The sequence below is a fragment of the Garra rufa genome, chromosome 23 (assembly GCF_049309525.1).
Source record: "Garra rufa chromosome 23, GarRuf1.0, whole genome shotgun sequence".
In the NCBI taxonomy this organism is placed as follows: Eukaryota; Metazoa; Chordata; class Actinopteri; order Cypriniformes; family Cyprinidae; genus Garra; species Garra rufa.
The window spans coordinates 4284974-4295435 of NC_133383.1; positions in this window are offsets into that span (position 1 = coordinate 4284974).

The following is a 10462-nucleotide window of genomic DNA, read 5'->3' on the forward strand; positions in this document are numbered from 1 at the left end:
AGTAATGCGTCAATCTTGATTCATCGTGGCCGATTCTGATTGCCAATGTTTTACAAGCAAATTGGCTGATTCTGAAAGCCTTTTTTTTATATATTTATTTTACGCCTTAAGCAAGGGACAAGAATGAATGAAAATATGAGTACATGAACAAGATGTTTATTTTCTCTATTATAGGTGCAGCTGTTTAAATTAGAGGCAACCACTGCATTTTAAACAATCTGCAGTATAAATAACAACAAATAAATGACACAGTTCTTTCTTTGTCAATAATAGACAATAAATGCAGCCATAGTCAAAGTAGCCAAATCTTTCAATATTCAAAGTGCAAATAATTTTTTAAGCATGATACAGAACTATAGACAACTACACAGCTTATTATAGCCCACATACTAATAACAGCCTAAATATTTTATGTTACCTAATTTGCACGCATTGGGGAGTCGCTCTCTAAACGTGGGGTATTAAAATGGCTTTTGAATGCGCGTACGTTTTACTTTTGGTTTTGTTTTAACGATCACGTGAAACTCTCGACGGCGCGGAGCGTGCATTCTACAATACAAGAGATTACTTTAACAAAACCATTTGAAAGTGCGAGGACACAAACAGGTTTTGAAAGCGTGTCCCCAGTGGAAATTACGTCCCTGCGTGAGTTGAACTCTGCCGCTGAGTTATCATTTGATGTGAATATATGCCGTGTGTTGTACTATATATTGAGACGAAGGCGCCAGAATTGTATCTGACAGAATGTGTGCTGTAGCACGAAATATAGTGTATTTCTTCAAATGCACATTTTGGAGACCTTTTAATTGTCCACACTCAAAAATCGTCATATTACACACCCCTAATTGCAATGCAGTTTGTGCACATGAAATGAAAACCAAGTCGCACCACAACTATTTCTCGTACTCGCACAAACGCTCCCAAATATAATTTGAGGTCACGCAGATTAAATTTTGGGAGCATATGCGAGCCCTGGTTTGATGGAACCACAAGCAGTTCTGTTTGGCCAGGTTGAGTTGAAGATAATGGTCCTTCAACCAGTAAGAAATGTCTGTTAGACAAGCTGACATCCTAGCAGCTATCGTCGGATCATCAGGATAGAATGAGAGGTAGAGTTGAGTGTCATCTGCATAGCAGTGATATGAAAAGCCATGTTCCTGAATGACAGAACCTAGTGATGCCATGTAGACAGAGAAAAGAAGTGGTCCAAGAACAGAGCCCTGAGGTACTCCAGTAGCTAGATGATGCGACTTGGATACCTCACCTCTCCAAGAAACCTTGAAGGACCTATCTGAGAGGTACCTATTTTAAGAGCAAGTGACCGCACCAGCGCCTCATCTGTCATGCAGTGAGCACACTGTTCAGCTTCCACACTCCGCACAGACATCTAAATAGTGCACACTAGGTTACCATTGGGGTCGATGAATGATAGGCGAACGTTTGGATGTCCTGTCTGACATACTGTATTACCACATTAGTCTCAGCCTCAGACGTCACGCACACGGAACGTTGGCTAAACGTCTGATGCATATGGTACACTTAACTGGAAACACTTCAGGGGCCTCATTTATAAAGACTTGCGTAGAAACCATCCTTGATTTTATCTAAGAACTTTTCTGATTTGATCGTAAGAGCAATTCAGAGAAACGAACGTACACACGAAATCCATGCGTACACCAGTCATTCGGTTATAAATCACAAATCATCGTGGAATTGTGTGCAGCTGAATGTTCCGCCGTCGAAACGCCCCTGCTTAATTAATTAACATATAAAATGAGCTCATTCCTAAAGCAAAAACTCTGTGACAATGGCAAGTAAAAAGGAGCGCAAGAAATCAAATTATAGTGAGGCTGAACTATCTGCAATACCAGGCATTACCACAAGGAAACGGTCGTACGCCAAGCTGGAATCTGACGTGGAGATAAGTACTTTTCCACGTCAAAGACGGTTTTTATAAATCTGTACTTTGACGTGGATTTGATCGTACGAACACTCTAAGATCAAATCAGTGCGTAAGAAAGTTTTATAAATGAGGCCCCTGGAATGTCGAAGTCGTCCTCTGATTAGTTGAATTTGATCAGATTTCCGGGAGATGCGAGTGTCGCGTTTATTTTCGGTCCACCGGGAAACAAAGCGCAGACTGATTTACTCGCTTTTTGCTAAAAGATGCTTATGTAGACGCCATTGTTGTTATACACATTTGCGACGTTCGTGAACAAATTACTGACTTACTGCTTGTTCTCCCTCTTCTTCGTTAATTTTCAGTGCTGGTTATATCAATGACTGACTTGTTGCACGCCAGTCTGTTGTTGTGGGGGCATTTCCATGCACCGAAACGTGACGCTGAACGAAACGAACTGTGATTGGTTGTTTGACATGTTGGTCAAACGGCCTTATGGGCGGGCCTTGGCCAATGAAAGCTGCCATGAATTCCAGACCTTCAGCCGTCAGTCTGAAGGTCTGGCTATGCGAGACTATTACCACATAGACCAGCCGTTAACGACCTATAAATCAGATTTGTGAATTATGGCAGATGCAAAATTTTAAGTGAACAGTTACATTTTATTGGTAAATTATACATTATAAATGAATTTTATTCTGTTATTTATAAGGTTTGTGCTGCTGTGGCATCCTTACTCGTCCATGTTAAGGCACACCAGATGTATTGTGCCGATATCAAGCGATCTGTGATGTTATTTCCACCTCTTCACCCGTGTTATCATCCGTTATCCAGCGCAGCTCTACGAGGGAACTAAAGCAGGAGCGTAATCCCAGCCGGCAGAGCCCTGATCCTCAGATTCAGGAGAGTTTGTTCATATTAGATGTGGAAGTGCCACTGAAATGATCAGTTTTCAGTCTCGTGGGGTCTGGTGAAGCATTACTGTGACTCTGATAGCGATTTTAGTATCTTGTTGCAGCAGTCACTGAATGAGTTTCTGTGTTATGAGGTCTGATGGAGTTAAGAGCACACAGAGTCTCCCAAATAAAAACAACAAACACATGCTTTTTTTGATATCAGTGGCATTTTAGCATATTAGTACCACCTCTTTACCATCTCAAAGTTTCTTTTTGAGATTAAAGGAAGAGAAAATGGAAACTTTTGTCTCCAGTTGAGCAGTTTTGTTTTTCTCGTCATATTTTTCCAAAATAAAAATTTTCTGAGCTGCTGTTCGCATTCATTTTTTATATGCCATATACAACACTTTACAATAAGGTTTATTATTATAATTAAATTAAAATTAAAATAAAACTAAAAGCATTAAAATTGTTTGCTTGAAATAAATGTTAACTAAATATACCTATATAAACATAAAAAAACTAATACAAATAAACACATGCATAAATAAATAAAAAATGACCAAAACACAACAAAATTACAACTTTAACTAAAATGAAAAATGAAAATGGAAAATATTAAATATAAAATAAAAACGAATAACAAAAAACGTTTGTCTCCAGTTGAGCAGTTTTTTTTTCTAGTCATATTTTTTCAAAAATCTAATTAATTTTATTGTATGCTATATACAATAACACTTTACAATAAGGTTTATTATTATAGTTAAACTAAACTAAAACTAAAATCGTGAAAAAATATAAAAAAATATATAATAATAAATATAAATGTTAGGGTTGAAGTTAAAATAAACAAAAACTATATATATATATATATATATATATATATATATATATATATATATATATATATATATAATTCAGAACATTTATTTTAATTTAGCTAAAATGACAAAAATGAAGTAATTAATAATACAAAACATATAAACAAAAAAACAATAAACACATAAATAAATAAATAAATACATAAATAAATAACAAAAATGACCAAACCACAACAAAATTAAAACTTTAACGCCTTTAAACGCCCAAATTGGCTGACATGGGAAAATCGTGTATTGTTCAACTTAGCATGCTCCACCGAATCTAAAGAGACCACTTTTGTGATTTTTGACGAAACCATTGAGAAGTTTTAAGCAAAAATAGCCATTTTTCATATCTCCTGACCACGAGGTGTCACTGTGCCAAAACACTGCAGGTAGTCTTAGGTCTTGCTTGTTATAACACTCACCAAGTTTAGTCTCAATACGCCAAACCGTTGTAGAGATATGGTCTCACATTCATTTTTGTGCGCTTTATTCATTTGTGCGTTATTCGAGAACGGTTTGACTAAAAATCTTTCATGAATTTCACAACTTTATGCCAGTATGGTCTGAAGATGTTCTGAGCCAATTTTGGTGAAAATCAGACAAACCGTCTAGGACGAGTTTGAAAAAGTAGGCTTTGCGAACAATGAAAAATAGAAAAGAAAGTACACCTTATGATTTTTTAAATTTGGACTTCATTTGTCTTGGCATGACCCAATGATTTAGAGAAAAAAAATCTTCCTTCTAGACCTTACGGTTCAAAAGTTATTAGCATAAAATAATTGAAATTTGGACAAGTGGTGGTGCTAGAACGTTTGAGTTCGCTATCAATGTGCCAAATTTCACAAACAACTTTCCTGCAATTGGTTCTGTGGGCTGCCATAGACTTAAAGAGCGGAAGAAAAAGAACGTTAACGGATACAATAGGTGCCATCGCACCTGCGGTGCTTGGCCCCTAATAAAAACTATAATAGTGAATGAATGACTGAATGAATGAATGAATGAATGATGCATTTATATAGCGCTTTATGGTGCATTGCCGTACACCTGAAGCACTTTACAATCATATGGGGATGTTTCCCCAACCCCCACCATAATAATACCCCAATTATACTCAAACAACAGTGCAAAAAAAAGAAAGAGAGATCTGAATGCAAATTATCTACATTTTCTAAACTCAAATGATTGGATTGAGGCGAGAAAATTAACCAAAATTGCATTTCCCAGTTTATAGTGTTTTGCATAAGAGCGTTTAATTATCCGACTCCATATTTAGCGTCTCTCTTCATGATTACAACAATGCTTGTGCAGACGTACTGCTTAAGTGATTAACTGATTATTTATCAACACGTATACAATGCCTTTAACCTTCCCTGAAAGGTGCACACGATGACGTGCTGCCAACACTCACTAGTCATTTGCATAGCATCTGAATGATGGGAATTATGGTAATTTGGACAGGCTGTTTGGCGTCTGAGGACGCAGTGAGAGCTGTGAGCACTCCTTCCCTAAAAGTGAGAGTATAATCAGTTCCACGTTGACCTCCCAATCCAAACAGATGGTCCTCAACTCTGCCAGAGAATCAACCAGAAACCAAGATGGTAATTAGGTGGGATAAATATTCTTGGCTGATTCTTATGACTTGTGGATTTTCACACCCGGCGGAGAATGACACTTGTTCTGTATGCATCTGGAAAGCCAAACAATTTTCAACCAAAAGCAACCTTTTTTTTAAATTATTATTATTACTTTTTATTATTATATATTTTTTAAATGGCACAGGGTTCCCATTTCCATTACCTTTCTATTTGTCTTTAATTGTCAGACCTCAAAAATATAGTATAATTGATATTCTATTGTAGGTTTTGCTTATATTTTAAAATTAGATTTCATTGTAAAATTTCTGTTTTCATTTTAATTTTAGTAAGTTTTATTAACTCTCTTTTTGTAATTTTTCCTAGTTTTAATATTTTTTTTATACATTTTATTTTAAATTATTTTAGTACTCAGAGCATAACTAAATGAAAATGGACTGAAATATAATATGAATTTTTTTTATATCTTTTATTTGATTTCTGTTTTTTTTTTTTTTAAGTAACAGTATTTGATTGTTTTAGTTTTTAACTATCATAAACTCGAGTAAAACAAACCAGTAAACACATACATAAATTCTGGACTGATTCTTTCAGTTCTCTATTTATTTAAAAAAAAAAAAAAAAAAAATATATATAATAATATTTTATAATTTTTATATAATAACTAAATAAAAAAATAAAAAAATCTGGATCAATTTTTTAAATTCAGTTTATTTTGAATTTTTTTGTTTGATTTTTTTAATTGGTTTAATTGAGTTTGTTTAAATGAATTGTTTAAAAGAAATAAAATAAATAATAGTTTGTCTAAATAATATGTCTAAATATTTATTTAAATATAAATATTATTTAAATAAATATTTAATGAATAAATTCTGGATCAATTCTTTCAATTTAGTTTATTTGAGTTTTTTGTGTTGGGTTTGTTTGATTTTTTTAAATTGGTTTAATTGAGTTCATTTAAATGAGTTGTTTAAAAGAAAAAAATATCATATATCAATATAATAATAGTATGTCTAAATAATATGTCTAAATATTTAGGGCCCGAGCACCGATGGTGTGAGGACCCTATTGAATCTGCTCCGTTTATTATTATTATTATTAGGGCCCGAGCACCGATGGTGTGAGGACCCTATTGGATCTGCTCCGTTTCTTATTAGGGCCCGAGCACCGATGGTGTGAGGACCCTATTGGATCTGCTCCGTTTCTTATTAGGGCCCGAGCACCGATGGTGTGAGGACCCTATTGGATCTGCTTCGTTTATTATTATTATTAGGGCCCGAGCACCGATGGTGTGAGGACCCTATTGGATCTGCTTCGTTTATTAGGGCCCGAGCACCGATGGTGTGAGGACCCTATTGGATCTGCTTCGTTTATTATTATTATTATTATTATTATTATTATTATTATTATTCTCCAAAATGAATCGCATTTTTGAGGGCTTAGACATACCCGAAAACTCATGAAACTTCGCACACACATCAGACCTGGCGAAAATTTACGTCTGATATGGGTTGCAGAAGTGGGTGTGGCAAAATGGCTCGACAGCGCCACCTTTACACGTTCCGCGGTGTGCGCATTCAGCTGTGATTCACGTACATGCACGAAAATCGGTACACACATGTAACACACCAATACCTACAAAAAAGCCTCTTGGAGCAAAATTTGACACCCAACAGGAAGTCGGTTATTTTTAATTTTCTCAGCAAATTTTGTGTCATTTTTGCCATTTTCAGGCCTCGTACTTGAACGAACTCCTCCTAGAGATTTATTCGGATCAACGCCAAATTTTCAGAGTCTAATCTAAAGCCCTTTGTGACGCTAAATTGTGAAGATCTAGAGTTTTCATCGGAGGGCGTGTCCGTGGCGGCCTCGCAAATTTCGATGTTTCGCCATGAAAAAGGAAGTTGCTATAACTTAGGCATAAAATGTCCAATCTGTCCCAAACTTCACATGTGTGATAACACTCCTGACCTGATGACATCTACATATCCATATTCAGTTATAGTCATAGCGCCACCTGCAGGCAACAGGAAGTGTCATGCTGTACTCTACAACCAACTCCTCCTAGAGATTTATACAGATCAACACCAAAATCGGTCAGTCTAATATAAAGGCCTTAGTGATGTTAAATTGTGAAGATCTTGAGTTTTCGTTGAAGGGCGTGTCCGTGGCGGCCTGACAAATTTCGAGGTCTCGCCATGGATATAAATCTTGTTATAACTCAGCCATAAAATGTCCGATTTGCCTCAAACTTCACATGTTCGATTAAAGTCCTGGCCTGAACACATCTGAAGGCCAATATTCTATTATAATCACAGCGCCACCTGTTGGCAACAGGAAATGACTTGTATAAAACTCCTCCTAGAGATTTAATGATATCAACATTATATTTGGTCAGTCTGATCTAGAGGTCTTAGAGATGTTAAATTGCGAAGATCTTGAGTTTTCGTTAAAGGGCGTGTCTGTGGCGGCGTGACAAAGTTTGATGTTTCGCCATGGACATAGAAGTTGTTATAACTCAGCCATAAAATGTCCGATCTGCCTCAAACTTCACAGGTTTGGTAAGAGTCCTGGCCTGAAGACACCTAAAGGCCAATATTCAGATATTATCATAGCGCCACCTGTTGGCATCAGGATATATCATATCTTTCACTAACTCAAACATACCAAGGTCAATCTGCACCAAACTTCATATGTTTGATGAAAGTGCCAGCCTGAACACATCTACATGCCAATAATCAGTTATAGGCATAGCGCCACCAGCTGGCCGCAGGGAATTTGGCACATTTAAGTGACTTTGACATATTTCTCATATTTTTACTGTATTAAAAGCATACTACCCTCCATTTGCTGTGTTCCTAAAGCCACCGGTCGGCGGTGAGCCCGTGTGCGAGGGCCCGTTCATCGCTGCTTGCAGCTTTAATTATTATTATTATTATTATTATTATTCTTCTCCAAAATGAATCGCATTTTTGAGGGCTTAGACATACCCGAAAACTCATGAAACTTCGCACACACATCAGACCTGGTGAAAATTTACGTCTGATATGGGTTGCAGAAGTGGGTGTGGCAAAATGGCTCGACAGCGCCACCTTTAGACGTTCAGCGGTGTGCGCTTTCAGCTGTGATTCACGTACATGCACGGAAATCGGTACACACATGTAACACACCAATACCTACAAAAAAGCCTCTTGGAGCAAAATTTGACACACAACAGGAAGTCGGTTATTTTTAATTTTCTCAGCAAATTTTGTGTCATTTTTGCCATTTTCAGGCCTTGTACTTGAACGAACTCCTAATAGAGATTTATTCGGATCAACGCCAAATTCGCTGAGTCTAATCTAAAGCCCTTTGTGACGTTAAATTGCGAAGATCTAGAGTTTTCATCGGAGGGCGTGTCCGTGGCGGCCTCGCAAATTTCGATGTTTCGCCATAAAAAAGGAAGTTGCTATAACTTAGCCATAAAATGTCCGATCTGTCCCAAACTTCACATGTGTGATAACACTCCTGACCTGAAGACATCTACATGCCCATATTCAGTTATAGTCATAGCGCCACCTGCAGGCAACAGGAAGTGTCATGCTGTACTCTTCAACCAACTCCTCCAAGAAATTTATACAGATCAATACCAAAATAGGCCAGTCTAATATAAAGGCCTTAGCGATGTTAAATTGTGAAGATCTTGAGTTTTCTGTAAAGGGCGTGTCCGTGGCGGCCTGACAAATTTCGAGGTCTCGCCATGGATATAAAACTTGTTATAACTCAGCCATAAAATGTCCGATTTGCCTCAAACTTCACATATTCGATAAGAGTCCTGGCCTGAACAAATCTGAAGGCCAATATTGTATTATAATCACAGCGCCACCTGTTGGCAACAGGAAATGACTTGTATCAAACTCCTCCTAGAGATTTAATGATATCAACATTATATTTGGTCATTCTGATCTAGAGGCCTTAGAGATGTTAAATTGCGAAGATCTTGAGTTTTCGTTAAAGGGCGTGTCTGTGGCGGCGTGAAAAAGTTTGATGTTTCGCCATGGACGTAGAAGTTGTTATAACTCAGCCATAAAATGTCCGATCTGCCTCAAACTACACAGGTTTGGTAAGAGTCCTGGCCTGAAGATACCTAAAGGACAATATTCAGATATTATCATAGCGCCACCTGTTGGCAGCAGGATATATCATATATTTCACTAACTCAAACATACCAAGGCCAATCTGCACCAAACTTCATATGTTTGATAAAAGTCCTGGCCTGAACACATATAAATGCCAATAATCAGTTATAGGCATAGCGCCACCAGCTGGCAGCAGGAAATTTGGCACTTTTAAGTGACTTTGACATATTTCTCCTATTTTTACTCTATTAAAAGCATACTGCCGACCATTAGCTGTGTTCCTGAAGCCACCGGTCGGCGGTGAGCCCGTGTGCGAGGGCCCGTTCATCGCTGCTTGCAGCTTTAATTATTATTATTATTATTCTTCTCCAAAATGAATCGCATTTTTGAGGGCTTAGACATACCCGAAAACTCATGAAACTTCGCACACACATCAGACCTGGCGAAAATTTACGTCTGATATGGGTTTCAGAAGTGGGTGTGGCAAAATGGCTCGACAGCGCCACCTTTACACGTTCCGCGGTGTGCGCATTCAGCTGTGATTCACGTACATGCACGAAAATCGGTACACACATGTAACACACCAACACCTACAAAAAAGCCTCTTGGAGCAAAATCCGGAACCGAACAGGAAGTCGGTTAATATTAATATTCTCATCAAAATTTGTGTCATTTTTGCCATTTTCTGGCCTTGTATTTTAACGAACTCCTCCTAGAGATTTATTCGGATCAACGCCAAATTTGCTGAGTGTAGTCTAAAGCCCTTTGTGACGTTAAATTGTGAAGATCTAGAGTTTTCATCGGAGGGCGTGTCCGTGGCGGCCTCGCAAATTTCGATGTTTCGCCATAAAAAAGGAAGTTGCTATAACTCAGGCATAAAATGTCCGATCTGTCCCAAACTTCACATGTGTGATAACACTCCTGACCTGAAGACATCTACATGCCCATATTCAGTTATATTCATAGCGCCACCTGCTGGCAACAGGAAGTGTCACGCTGTACTCTACAACAAACTCCTCCTAGAGATTTATACAGATCAACACCAAAATCGGTCAGTCTAATAAAAAGGCTTTAGTGATGTTAAATTGCG